Raw genomic sequence first — 15,413 nt, 5'->3', positions numbered from 1 at the left:
AGAACTGAAGTTCCATTGAGAATTTCTCTCTTTTGACAATAGTTCCTATGTTCTGAGGGAATTTTGCAGTCATAAAGGTATAAAGTTAAATGTTTTCCCCTTCACTATATTCCCTCCTTCCCAATAGTTGCTATTTATAAAAAAAAGTTATTTGATCTAAATGTTGGCAGATTGAAGAGGTGGATTGAGATATACAATACATGATTAACCTTCACTATTGGTAGCCTTAAAAAGGCTGAAGTCACTTGTAAGGATTACTTGGGATGTTTAGTTCTGAGTGTGCCCAGTTTGTGCCACTGCTGTGACCTGTAGTAAAATAGCCAAAATTCACTGATGTGAAAGAAAGGTAGAAAACAGAGAAAATCATTCATGTGTGTGAGATCAAGATATTATAGGAATTAGAAGAGTCTACATAAGTTTGGCATGCACATCTCTAGCATTACCATAGAGTATTATAGATACTTTTTAGTTATAAGTGTACCTAGTGCTTAAAAAAAACTCATCCTCATTACTGTCTGTCTTTTCAATTTTTTTTCTTTTTTTTAAGGTATTTGAAGGATCCCCTACCAAATACATCTCTGGTGATATAATTTCAGGATTTGTCTGAATTGCCATATACATTAAACCAATGTTTTTCAAACTACATTCTGCAGGGTTCTGTGAAAGACTAAACAGGTGGGAATGGAGACAAGATATTATTTTTCTAAGGTCCAGCTGAATGGGAAGTTCAGAAGCCTCATCACCCCAGGAAGCATTTTTGTTAATTACAGCTGATCAGTCTGTGTGTGCAGGTAGCAGGGGTTTCAGGAATTTTTAAAAATAAAAAATGTTCCAAGGCCTGAAAAAAATTGAAAACCTCTGTGCTAAGCTGCACAATAGTTTGTTTGGATTGGTTTAGTACGTTGTCTGAGGCCAGATATGTTTTATAACCACACATTTATAGCTTAGAGTAGGGATCGCCAACCTTTGTAGTTCTGCTGGCTGGTGGTAGCAGCTTCGGTGATTTTGGCACACAACCTAAATTCTGCGCATACACAAATGAAGCTTTGCATACTTGCCCACTGCTTTGGTGGCCCTAAAGGCCTTTTGATTTGTAGCTTTAGGACCTGGAAACATTTTTTGTCTTCCTTAAATGGAAGAGCTCTTTCCTTCTTTGAAAGACTTTTGGATCAGTGAAGAATCTCATGGGCAGAAAGCAGAAGAGAGGACATTACCAGTTGTTGCTTTCTTTTGCCATCATTTGTGATTTTATGTTGTCCAACCTCTCATAGTAAATTTTCAAAGGGTGTAAGCAGAGAATCATCAAAAGTCATCTTTTCTCTTCTAATGATGGGGTGCTCCCAGAGACTAAACCAACCCATTATTGTTACTCTCTTGCCCTCTTTTTAAATTCTGACTCGGGTACTTCAAATAGAAAAACCTTACCTGTGCTTGATTATTGCCTAAATCTGAGCAACTTTATATAAGTTTCCATTGTTTTAATTTTAAGATGCATTTTTAGTTTTGCAGAGGGAATTAAAACAAGGTGAGTTTCAGCCAGTAAATATAAAATGAATGACTCATTTGTAATCATTACATACATTTTAGATTCAAAGTGCTGGAAAGTTAAAGCAATAATTAAAGGATATTTAATTTTTTTATAGCCAATTTTCTTTTTCTCCTCTCAGCTAGCAAATTGTGCACAGCTAATTAAGAGAAACAAATGTCCTGAAGCTTCTATCTCCTACTAAAAGATATCTATGGAATGGTTTCTTTAATTCCAATCACAAATGCATGATTTAACTTCCAGTATAATTAGCCAAATTTGATAAACTGTTAATTCAACTAATGATCATGTACAACCCATGTGACTTTTTGCTTCAAAAGAAAGTGTAATATCTTCACTGTAACCCATATGCTAAGTGACTAGAATTCGTAGTTCATTTTTGCAGGCTTTTATCACTATTGTACTAGAGAGGTATGGTATGGTATGGTATGGTATGGTATGGTATGGTATGGTAATTTGATAGACCCTTGGGAAGCGTGGAATAGAATCCTATACTCACTCAGAGATGGTATTTCCTTTTATTGTGATGGTTACAACTACCAAAGGGAATGAACAAATAAAAGCTCTTGAACTGATGTCTTCTTTATTTTCAGTTATCCCAGCCACATCAAAGGATAACATTCCACTGAACTTGGCAGTCATGGTACACCATGCAATTGTAGTATATATAAATTAGACCTAGGGAATCAAGATATAGGACAACTTTTCTCTGCACTTTTTTGTTCACTGGTTGCAAAAGTAACTGGTGAAGAACAAAAACATAAGACTTAATAAATTACTTGTCACTATCATTTTAAAGTAGAGATGACAAACACAAAGGGAAATAAGAAAGGGACAGATTTCAAGATCCTTTTGTAAACATGGGGTTCCTTTTTCTACCTACATGCACATCTATAAGAAGGGTGATATCACTGACATTAAGGGCATGAGAACAGTTTTAAAAGGCATATCCCACAAATGTTATCATGGCAAGATAAAGTATACAACATTACTCAGCATGCTGTGACCATTATTGTGAACAAGAAGGTTAAAGGCAATATCCTCACTAAGAGAATCAATGTGCACATCAAACATATTAAGCATTCTAGAAGCAGAGGCAAGTTTTCTTTTCAGTGTGTGAAGGAAAATGAAAGGAAGAAAAAGGAAGCAAATGGAAAGGGCACTTGGTTTAAATTAAAACACCAACCCACACTATCAAACCAATGGCAAAAATTAATTGCTGGAACTAATTACTTACGAATTCATGGCATTGTGTATATAACAAAATAAAGATTATTTAAAAAAACAGATGTAGTCCAAGATGCAGTTAGTCCTAGGTACATGCAAGTTGTAGTGGTAAAAATGTTATACCTAGGGAGATCAGATTCTATCATGGTTGAACTCACTGAGTGACATTGAATTAGTTACAGTGTTAATCAAACATTAATAAAGGCATATTGTAATAAGAGATCTTCTAGGCCTATAAAACTTGCAAATTAGAGATCATATATATTTCCCTAGAAAAATGGTTCCATTATTATGAGGCAATTACTAATACAATCTCTTCTCTGGGACATCAGAAATAGCCTATTCAAATCACATCTTCTCTCTCTCTCTCTCTCTCTCTCTCTCTCTCTCTCTCTCTCTCTCTCTCTCTCTCTCCCTCCCTCCCTCCCTCCCTCCCTCCCTCTCTCTCTCTCTCTCTCTCTCATCCTAACCTTGATCCCTTATATACCTCACAGAATTGGATAGAAAGATTACTTTTACAGCACTGAAAGCCTGTATGGAAGACATCACTATCTCCTGAATACTATTTTGGTTAGTAAATCAAGATTGGTAGAATTAGGTAGAAATGAAAAAGCAAAACTCATACACTAGCATTTAAAAATAAATAGTATCTTGCTTTTATTAAAATCTAAGTATTGCCACACAACTAATGTAGAAGGACCCGCTAAATGATTTTTTTAAAACTGATACTGTAGATAAAATGATTGAGAGGCTGGATCATTTTTGCTACAATGTAAAGTTGAAACGTTTGTGGCTTTTCTAATTAAATAAAGGTAGAGGGCAAAATATGTGAGAATTGTACATAATTATGTAAAATTTGGATAAAGTTATATCTTCCTATCTCGTAAATGCTAGAAAAGATCATGTGATGAAGATGACAAGCAGCAGTTTATGACAGACAGAATAAATTGTATTTTCTTTTCTTCTGAAAGTATGCAATTAAATTATAGGACTTTGTTGTAGTGATGGCAACTAGCTTAGTTTGCTTTAAATGAGGATCAGACAAATTGATGGGAGACAGAACCACTAAAAGCTACTGGTCAAAATATCAATGTGCTATTTTAAACATTTAAAAGCAATATGTAGGTTGTTGTAGAACAACAGTAGCAGATACCTCAGTTCAAGCCCCACTTGAGTTGAAATATACAGTATAGAAAAAAGGGTCTTGTAATAGATTTACATTTAGTTGGATTAAGAAAAAATATTTTTATAGTCTTATGAGTTTATTCATAAAATCAGACAATTATCTGTTTAGTGGCTCTTTGCACATTTGTGATTTGTGTTTGGATGATCAGGATTTTAAATCTTTATATATGATATTAAAATCCTAGATGGGGAAGGTTACAACACAGAACTATATAAACCATTTCTTAAAAATTTTCAAAGACAGCAGATTTATAATATAAAATAGAGACAGTTCTCAAATAGCTAGGCATAAATTGATATATCATACACAGTTTAAGATCAAATAATATTGAAGGCAAACATAACACTCAATGTGTCAGAGCAAATTTTATAACTGAGGATTCTGGGAGCTTTTTGTCTTAACACATCTGGAGAACAAAAGTTTGGAGAAGAATATGATAAACATTCAGAATCAAAGGACAATTCCCCAAGTGTATTTTTCAAGATTAAATTTCTGGCAGACAGTCTGCTTTTGAGTGCAACATAAACTAATAAGATTGAAACCACATGCTAAGAGCTTCTGGTCTGTTCAACTCAACCGAGATTTCTTTACATAGACTGAACATGGAGTACATGAGAAGATCATATGACACCAAATCAAAGACCATAGAACTGTAACTTCATTAAGGAAGGAGCTTAATAAAGAATTTCAGAGAGTTGTTGGAAGAGACAAAGAAAAATATTACAACAATATTTGTAAAGATGGAAACAGACATTGAAAAAAAAAAGAAAGTCTTTCAAAATATCCCTGAACTCAGGAGGTGGTTTCAACTTTGAATTGATATGCTAAAGGATGCCAATGGATAGATAATGAATGATTTAAAGCAGATCAAACAAAGATGAAAGGAGTATATTAAAATGCTATATAGTGAAGATGTGAATTTCCAAGTTACCTTAGAACAGTGTTTCTCAACCTTGACAATTTTAAGACATGTGGACTTCAACTCCCAGAATTCCAATGCTGGCTGTGGAATTCTGGGAGTTGAAGTCCACATGCCTTAAAATTGTCAAGGTTGAGAAACACTGCCTTAGAAGATATTCCCCATTCACATGAATCTTTATTACTAATGTTAGATTAGAATAGCGTACTGATCATTACCAAGTCAGAGGGCTACAGAAACTGATGAAATAACCACAGAAATAGAGAAAGCAGCAGTAAAAGAACCAACACAAGTGCTACCTAAGCTAATCCAAAAAATACCAAAAAGAGACTTAACAGAATGTGCAGACTATTACATAATACCCTTAATTTCACAGCAAAACAATTCTTAGGATCATTCAACACAGTTAAGAGTTCCAAATGGCAAATATGGTTATAAAAAAGGCCAGGAAACATGCAACATTTTTGCTGATGCATCTTAGATAATTGAGAAAGTCAAAGAACGCCAAAAAGAAGTCACTATATACTTCATTGATTGCCGAAAAGATTTTGATTAGGGAGAACAGAGAGAAAGCAGAATTATTTAACTCGTTTTTTCCCTTTGTCTTTACACAAAGGGAAAAAACAGACCAACCCACCAAAAATAGTGCCATAAAAAACAGAATAGAAACACAAGTTAAGATAGGCAAGAAAATGGTAAGTGAGCACCTGTCCAGCCTAGATGAGTTCAAATCACTAGGACCAGATGGATTATACCCCAGGTTCTCAAGGAACTGGCAGATGTGATCTCAAAACCATTGAACTATATTTTTCAAAGATCCTGGAGCACTGGGGAACTACCGGAGGACTGGAAAAGAGCTGATGTAGTTCCCATCTTCAAAAAAGGAAAAAAATGGATCCAGGAAAGTAGAGACCTATCAGCCTGACCTCAATACCTGGGAAGATTCTGGAAAAGACAACGAATGAGCGAACACCTAGAGGCAAACAAAGTCATTACTAAAAGCCAACATGGGTTTGTCAAAAACAGATCATGCCAGAAAAATCTTATTGCATTCTTTGACCAAATGACAAAATTAGTGGATCAAAGGAATGCTATGGATATAATTTACTTGGACTTCAGTAAGGCATTTGATAAAGTAGATCACAACCTACTACTTGATAAGATAGAAAAATGTGAGTTAGACAGCATCACCATCAGTTGGATCCATAGCTGGCTGACCAGCCATACTCAGCGCGTGGTCCTCAATGGAACTGCATCTACATGGAGGGAAGTGTGTAGTGGGCTGCCCCAAGGCTCTGTTCTGGGCCCAGTGCTCTTCAACCTCTTCATCAACGATTTGGACGAGGGAATAGATGGGGAAATCATCAAATTTGCAGATGACACCAAGATGGGAGGAATAGCCAACACTCCAGAAGACAGGCTTAAGATACAGGAGGATCTGGACAGACTTGAACACTGGGTGCTATCTAACAAAATGAAATTCAGTGGTGAAAAAAGTAAGGTTCTACATTTAGGCAAGAAAAACCAAATGTACAGTTATAGTATAGGGGATACCTTGCTCAATAGTAGTAACTGTGAGAGGGATCTCGGAGTCCTAGTGGACAATCACTTAAATACGAGCCAGCAGTGTGCTGCAGCTGCCAAAAAGGCCAACACAGTTCTAGGCTGCATTAACAGAGGGATAGAATTAAGATCATGTGAAGTGTTAATACCACGTTACAATGCCTTGGTAAGGCCACACGTGGAATACTGCATTCACTTTTGGTCACTGCGATGCAAAAAAGATGCTGAGACTCTAGAAAGAGTACAGAGAAAAACAACAAAGATGATCAGGGGACTGGAGGCTAAAACATATAAGGAACGGTTGCTGGAATTGGGTATGTCTAGTTTAACGAAGAGAAGGATGACGGGGGACATGATAGCAGTGTTCCAATATCTCAGGGGCTGCCACAAAGAAGAGGGAGTCAAGCTATTTTCCAAAGCGCCTGAAGGCAGGACAAGAAGCAATGGATGGAAACTAATCAAGGAGAGAAGCAACCTAGAACTAAGGAGAAACTTCCTAACAGTTAGAACAATTAACCAGTGGAACAACCTGCCTCCAGAAGTTGTAAATGCTCCAACACTGGAAGTTTTTAAGAACAGACTGGACAGCCATTTGTCCAAAATAGGGTTTTCTTCCTGAGCAGGAACAAAAGTCTTTAAGCCCAAGATGTACTCAATGACCCCGATCGAAATAGGGGAGTTGAGAAACTACATTGACAAAAATCTGGCTAGGGGTTTCATCCAAGTTCCAAGTGGCAGCCCCAGGGCTATTCAAAGAGAAGGAAGATGAGTCATTGGATTTTTGTTGGATAAATAGCATATGTGTGGAGAATATTTATCCCCTTTTTCTTGTGAAGAACATGCTGGGACATTTAGCCAAAGGGAAGGTTTTTACTAAACTGTATCTGAGGGAGGCGTACTACCAGGTGAGGGTCAAGGAAGGCGATGAATGGAAGACTGCCTTCAACTGCCTGTAAGGATGCTTCCAGTTTAAAGTGATATCTTTTGGACTACAGGGAGTTCCTGACATATTCATGCAACTGATTAATAAAGTTCTGCATGAGCACCTGTATAAGGGGATCCTAGTGTAACTGGTGACATCCTCATTTACTGATTTCTGAAACTAAGCTTAATTATACCAATTGCTCTGATAGGGCAATATACTCAGTATCAGTAGATCAGAACTATATTAGGAAGCTGGCTACATACTACTGGCTTACAGACAATCCTATTTGCTTTCTATTGTGTAATTCAATTAAAAATTCTGTATATTTAAAGCATTTTCACCACAGTCTAATTAAAAAGCTTCCAGAGTAACATATGTGCAACTGATAAAACCAAGACATTTTTTGCTTGTTTTTATGAATATGATCCCAAAAGAAAAATAGATGAGAAAAAGAAGAAAAAATATCAGTTTGTTTTAACAATCTGTAAAGATTCCCAGAAGTAAAGAACAACTTTCAATGACTCCCTGGACATATATATGCACAATAGTTTACATGCTAACAAAATGTTTGAAAATGTTTACCAATGCCTCATCCAGGATTAAATTTATTTCTTTTTAATGCCCAATAAAACCTATGGGTCAGGGATTCCTGGTGATTTCCCATCCATGTATTAACCAGGTTTGATCTTACTCAAATTTCTGAGGTCAGTCAAACTTGGTTAAATACTGTCATTTGCTTAGACAAATTGAATAACAATTCATATATCAGCCTTTGGATATAATTACGGGAAATGGCCATGGAACTGCTCTATGCATCCATGTGCTGCAATCTAATGCCTCTTGACAACTTGTAGTTTATATAAATATAATATTTATAACTACAATTTAATATTTACCATATATGGTATAGTTAAAAGAAATAATAATATTATAAAACACCGATCAATACAGAATACCAACAAAAACAGAGACTAGAGAATAAAAAATAGCACAAGTGCCATAATCTTTGTTAAGAGAATGCCTTCTGAAATAATTTGGTCCTTAGCTGTTTCCTGAAAATAACAGATAGGGGATGAGTCTCTTCTCCATAGGAAGGCCTTTCTAGACCACAGGAAAGAAGAAGTTTCTACCCTTGGTCCCCAGAAGTGTGAGATAAAGTTGAGAGAAAGACTAATAAAATTGATCTGCATTAGAGATGATGGAATGGATCCACTGGTCCATTCTATCTATTGTATGCTGTATTGTGCCACCTGAAGGAGCCCTCTCCCAAAATGTTTCTGGAAGACGGTTGAGATTACACTGATTTTCTTTCATCAATTTTGTCAAAAAACTTCAGTTTTAAGTATTCTGCTTTGACTATCAAAGCTATGAATGTTCTTAATAGGATTCTAAGATGTGTTATTATGTTAAGTTACCCTATCTGGATTATTTATAACTGCTTCAAAAGATGATAATTACAATCATACCACGGACATAAAAAGATGCGGATTTCCCCCTCCTCTCTCTGTGTGTATTCTCTAGAAACTAACTGGAGTGGGAAATTGGAAATTGTGTCTGCAAATGATAGGATTGTTAGAGAACATTTAAGAATTTCAGTACTAATTTATGTTATAATCTTTCTGCATGCAATGGTATATTGTTAAGTTAGAAACTGAATGTTATTGACACGGCTTTCTGTGATGCTACATTTTGAAACAAGACATATGGGTCTCACAAGTGGAGAATGCCTTCTGGATATAAAATTGTTTCATACCCAAACTGGCCATTTCAAAGGGTAATTTAAATAAATCTACAGTGCTTTTCAAACAGTAACATCTGGCACTGTTATATTTGTAACCTCAAGTGCAGATTTGTAAATGAGTCAAATGTTACACCAAACAAAAGTGCTGTTTTAAAAAGAGGCATTAAACCATTACCTACCCCAAATTTCTCATGATATTTTTAAGCATTATTGTATATGTTAAGAAATTGAGTTGGATCCAGTGTAGATTACTGTACAAATGCTGTTTTCTTTCTCCGTGTTCCCTTCTTTCCTATCCCTTCCACTTCGGCATCAGAAAGTCTGCATATCTTCAAAGCATATTAGGGGAGAGGAGTATGCAAAGAGCAGGACTCTGAGAATCTGACCTGGCAGTCATGCTTATTTTGCTATTGAATATCACCCTAATAATTTTTGAATGAACCTGCAAAAAAAGATGCTATCCATTCTGTCAAAGGAAGTATGATAGAGATTTGTGATGGCAAGTAGTCTAAACTTTAAAATTAGTTAACAATATTCTTGCTGAGACATCATGTTGTGCAATGGCTTGTTTAACTATGGGCATTGAATAATTCAGAATTTATTGCACATGCTAAGCAAAAAACAAACAACCCACACTATTATTTATTTTAGTTATATCCCACCTCTATTTCAGAACCTGAACTGATATCTGGACCTAGTTCAATACATTAACCACTATACTGTTTTAGATCCAAGCCCAATAGCTCTGGCACTTCATGGTCTACTGATCACACCCAGTGGGGAGGCAGTAAGTTATACGTAGTTCAGAATTTACTTTACCCTCCTTAATCTGTCTCTCTGCCTACTCTTTGTTTTTGAGATTCCTAAGATCACTTCCTTCTGCCTCCAATCTGTGCCACACTGGTTACATATGGTGTAATAATAGTATGGAAATCTACCTCTTGTTTTAGGATAAATACAATGCAATAAAGAGATTTGATGTGCCTGATTTTTGTTACTGCATAGAGCCCATAGCTTTAAACTCAGTTTTAATAGGCTTGCTTGTAATATTATTAAAAATACTTATGGCTTTATCTCTCCAGCTACAAATCAGAGGCACATCCTGATGCCCAAGTACCAATGCTCTGAGCAAAATATACACTTCCTCCATTATTCACATATTACAATCTTTAATCCTTCCCAGCACAGATAACATTGTAAAGCTTTAAAAATGCATCTTATTGACTTGTACTTGGATGAGTGACAAAGGAATATCAGGATGTTAGGTAGATAGGAAATAAAAAAACCTTATTAATGAAGTCAGCAGAAGCTGAGCTAGATTTGAAGAAAACACCTTTCATCTCAATAATAAATAATCTCACATTTAAACAGTCACTACACTAAAGACACTGACATCATTAAGGAAGGCATACTGAAGTTTATTACATAACTTTTGTGCATGTGTAGTCTACAGTCAAGCATATCTTTCAAAATGAGAGCAGAGTATACATGCTGTTATTGAACATACTGCTCTGCATTGAACATACTGCTTGTTCCAAATTTCTCAAGGGAATACTCTTTTTTAAATAACCTTTCCTTATTACACTACATAATTGTCAAGAGAAAAAACATAATTACACTGGAAAGAAATATTGCACAGCAAGAAAAAATCTGACCAGATTATAGTTTGAAGAAATACAAGAGAAAACCTTGATCATCAAAGGAGTGTGAAAAGAAATTAACAGAGAGGAGGAGAAGGAGGAGGAGGAGGAGGAAAAGGGAATACATGAAATACATTAAAAATAAACATAATGTTATCTGTATTAACTAAATGACTTATGTGTATTATGGTACAATTACCATGAATCATATATAATGCTAGAATGAAAAAGACAGTAGTCTTTCCCTTGCAGTCCCAATATACAGTACGTTTCCAACAAATCTACTCTACCCACAGATTCATTGTTTCTAAATTGTTTGTCCTTCAAAAAGGGTTTAGTTTGTCTTTATATTTGAAAGGTGACTGATTCGGTAACTCTAGCTTAGTTGTTCTTGATTGCTCACAAAGTATATAAAAACTAAAAATTACACGCAAAATGCATCAGCTTGCATACCAGATGTATCAACTCATGTCAATCTTTGTTTTAATTGTCAAAGACAGATGCCAAAACATTTCCATTCTTTTACCAGTTCCAAATGGAGGCAGTTGTGAAAAGCGAGGACACATCCAAAAGAAAGGCCAAAATAAGAACAAAGCTAGCAGGTTTAATAAAGAACTGGGATGCTTACAACATTCAAACAATGTTCTTTCTATCTAAGAGCTACTTAATTATTTGAAAAACATTTTGAGAACAGTTATTGCTCTGTCAAGTTATAGAGTGATTCTTTTTTTCATATTGCTCTTCTGAGTTGACAACATAATATATAACACTGTCAAGTTGTATATCACCTAGTCAAACCCCTTCCCCAATGCAGGAGTTAACTGTTACAACACCTCTTACAGATGGCTGTCCAGCCTCTGTTTAAATATCTCCAGAAAAAAAGAATCCACCAACTTCCCAAATAGTTTGTTTCACTGTTGAACAGCTATTACCATTAGGACATTTTTCTTAAATTATCCTGGAATCTACTTCTTCGTAATTTAAATCAATTTGTTTAAAACTATTTTTTTAAAAACCATTCTTCTGGAACAACTTTCAGTATTTCTGCTTTGTCTTTTATATGATAACTCTTCACATACTTAAGATAGCTGTCACACCTCCACACCATTTCTGATTTTCCAGAAAAATATGCTTTATGCCTTCAACCATTCCTTATAAGATTTTCGTTCTGACTCTCTTTTTACTTTGGCTTTGTGTGTCAAATATCGCCAGTGTTGCCCAGAACTGATGCAATTACTGAAGAATAGCAATAGCACTTTGACTTATATACCTCTTCACATTGCTTTATGATACTAAACTGTTTATAGAGTCAGCATATTGCCCCCAACAATCTGGGTCCTCAATTTACAGACCTCGAGAGGATGGAAGGCTGAGTCAAACTTGAGCTGGTAAGGATCAAACCGTACTCAATGAGTAGTCTTCAATGGCACTACATCCACATGGAGAGAAGTAAGCAGTGGGGTACCACAAGATTCCATTTTAGGCCCAGTACTCTTCAATATCTTCATAAATGACTTAGATGAGGGAGTTGAAGGGAAACTCATCAAATTTGCAGATGACACCAAACTGACAGGAGTAGCCAACACTCCAGAAGACAAACTCAGGATCCAAAAAGATCTTGACAAACTTGAACAATGGGCCCTATCCAACAAAATGAGTTTCAATGTGTAGAAAAGCAAAGTATTACATTTAAGCAGGAAAAACCAAAAATACAAATACAGATTGTATCTGCCTAATTCTGCCTTAAATGAATCAAATATAGGAGATCAAATTTGGAAACCCAGAGATCTACCTTGAATACTCCTGTTGTATTACTTGTGGTATTAATATAAGTACTTTTTGTTAAGTAAAAATGCTCATAACAATAAACCCTTAGAAAGCATAGGGAAAACATAACCCATGGTTGCCAGGAGATAGCACATTGGATGCAGTATTCAATACTATACAGTACAGATAGTCCTTGATTTACAACTGGTTGCTAAAGTTACAATGGACCCCACAAAAGCTACTTATGACCCACTTTCAAAGTTACAACAGGCATCTCCCGACTATTATATTATCGCATTTTGAGCAATGGCAATGAGCTGGCCTTTATAACTGTTTGCAGCATTCTGTAGTCATGTAACCATGATTTGTGACTTTTTTTGGCCAGTTTTTTATGTTTGCTACCATTTTCTGGCAAAAAACAACATTGAGGAAAATTGATTTGTTTAAGGACTGTTTTCTTGGCTTAACAATCAAAGACAAGACAAAAGAAAAAGGCAGACACAGCATGAATTACAGCAGGATAAACCTGTATGGGTGACATTATTTATCCCTTCCTACTAGGTTGGCATGCTAACTATATTATTTCTGAAATATGGTCAGTGAATATGGACAATTTGGTTTACTGGGCCACAGGTTCCTGACTGATTCTTCCTCCAAATGCCATTCAGGATCACTTCAGCTAGCTGTGAATGTTTTCTGACAAGGGCACTACAAGCAGTTCTGATTTATTGTGGCATGGGGATGAGGGATCGGGGGGGGGGCTTTTATAGATTTGTGGTGAGTACAGTTTATGTGTGTGGCAGAGCACTTTTTACCACCACAAAGGATAAAACTCCACTCATAGGTTAATAATCTTACTCTCACTTCACTGTCACTTACCTGATGTACTAGTTCTCTCTACCCACTGGCATCTCTGGCACATTCAGCTCTAGCCACCAAGGAGCTCTGCTCTCTTTCCTGATAGCATGATATAACTGTTATTATCATTCATATACAATTACACATGCATTTTATTATCCGTACCCATAGTCTCTTGTAACAGAATTTCTATATTCTTGAATTGCTTTTGAGATTTCTGAATACATTGCTATTTAAAATCACAGTATGAATGTGGAAGGCTGTGTTATGTAACATAATATAATAATATAACATAATCTCTCTCTCTCTCTCTCTCTCTCTCTCTCTCTCTCTCTCTCTGTCCTTTAAAAATAATTCTCTTCTGAAATATTGGAACCTTCTTCTAATAATATGGCTTTCAAAAGCAATCTTTTGTGAGGCAGGATTGCTGAATTTTGCCCATTAATATTTTTTTTAAAAGCCTTAATGTACATTTGTATATTACTGACTTTCTCTCAAAACTGAGACCCATACGTGCTTATAAAAAATGAGTTCTCTCTTCTAAAGCATGAAATACAGTAGTCCAATTTCCTTTCAAGCAACATCTCAGTTATCACAGGGCTTGAAGTCCAAATCATCCTGTCAGGAAAGCAGTGACAGATTTTTTTTCACAGGCAACCACATAACGGCTATAACAAATTAGTGAATACAATTATTCCAGAGTCTATATAAGGCTGATATTCCTAGACAAAAGCCAATAAGCTATAACCATGTAATCATCCTATCCACTGAGAAGGGCAGGGGTCAGCACTGTAGGGATTATTACTGTCAACTAACAGCTTTAAAATTTGTTATTGGGCACTCTGGAAAGCCACATGAAACATATGTTCTCTATACTTCTAGAAAGGTTGCCAGATGGTTCATACATTAACTATGGATACACATGGCAAATTGTTTCTTCATCTCTGTCTGATGAAAAAAAGGTTATTAAACAGAATCTGAGGATTCAGCAGCAAATCTGTTTTTATTTCTTTTCTTTAAGAGCATTTTAACAGGAACAGATTTCTATTCTTTGCCTCTTCATTGACTAACTTGGGTAGGCCACTTGCGTTGAGTTGTGTTACCATTCAGATTCAATGGGGCTGAATTAGTTGGCTAATTAGTTTGTCTATTATCCTTATTTGTCTCAATCCAACCATATTCCTCATTATTCAAATGTATTCTGGGAATATTTATACCATTGAAAAGAGATAAATTTGATTTTGATAGAATCAGATAATCCTGTTTTGGGGATTTTACTTTCTCTCTCTTTTGCTCAGTATTCATGCCTCCTGGCAGGTTTTAGTTGAAAGTCTTTATTTATAGACATATTTAATTCTGAATATTCCAAATCATTTGTCAAGTTATCTGTATTAGCATCTCATAGTCATTCTCACATTAATCAAGAAACGTCTAGTTTTATCCCTAACCTATAAAATTGATATGGTGTTCTAGTGATTATGGATGGATTTTTTACATTTACAATCTTTTTATGAATTTATATTTTAGATATGTATGTCATCTGCCAGTATTCCTAAATTAAACCATTATATTTGGGTGTAACAGCTTGCATTTGCTAATGCCTGCATAACCCTGTTGAAAGATGTGGCAATTTGTGGAAGAAAGATACCACATACTCATCATCTCAAAATTTTGATATGCTGCTATAGATAGAAAGAATAATGGGATTAGAGTCTATCACCTCTTCCTCACTGATATCAATTCTGATGTTGATTAAGTGAGGGAAGTGTGGGGAGAAGACAGCAGGAAAAGAAAGAAAATCAAGGAAAGACTTTGAGAAAAGTAAGGATTGGATTGCTGGAATAGGTAGGAGAAAAGCTGAGAATTCTTCACTAACTCAGATTTTGATCCAAGACAGAGAAGAATTATGCATATGAAGAAGATTCTTTTGAATCCTTAGAAATTCAGATCTGAACCTGGTTCAGGAATTAAAATTTCAGGCAAACACATATTAATTTATGATGAGGCACCTGAAAGTTGTACAATACTTTTGTGCATATTT

At 35.6% G+C, this 15,413-nt stretch overlaps 1 pseudogene; it reads left to right on the top strand.

Moving 5' to 3' along the window:
- The first annotated feature begins 2,350 nt into the window (after window positions 1-2,350).
- LOC120315361 lies at window positions 2,351-2,807 on the top strand (annotated as a pseudogene).
- Window positions 2,808-15,413: the final 12,606 nt, after the last annotated feature.

This window comes from Crotalus tigris, unplaced genomic scaffold (genome assembly GCF_016545835.1).
Source record: "Crotalus tigris isolate CLP2741 ecotype Arizona unplaced genomic scaffold, ASM1654583v1 scf7180000019095.371713, whole genome shotgun sequence".
NCBI lineage: Eukaryota > Metazoa > Chordata > Lepidosauria > Squamata > Viperidae > Crotalus > Crotalus tigris.
This window is presented reverse-complemented; position numbering and strand designations above follow the sequence as displayed.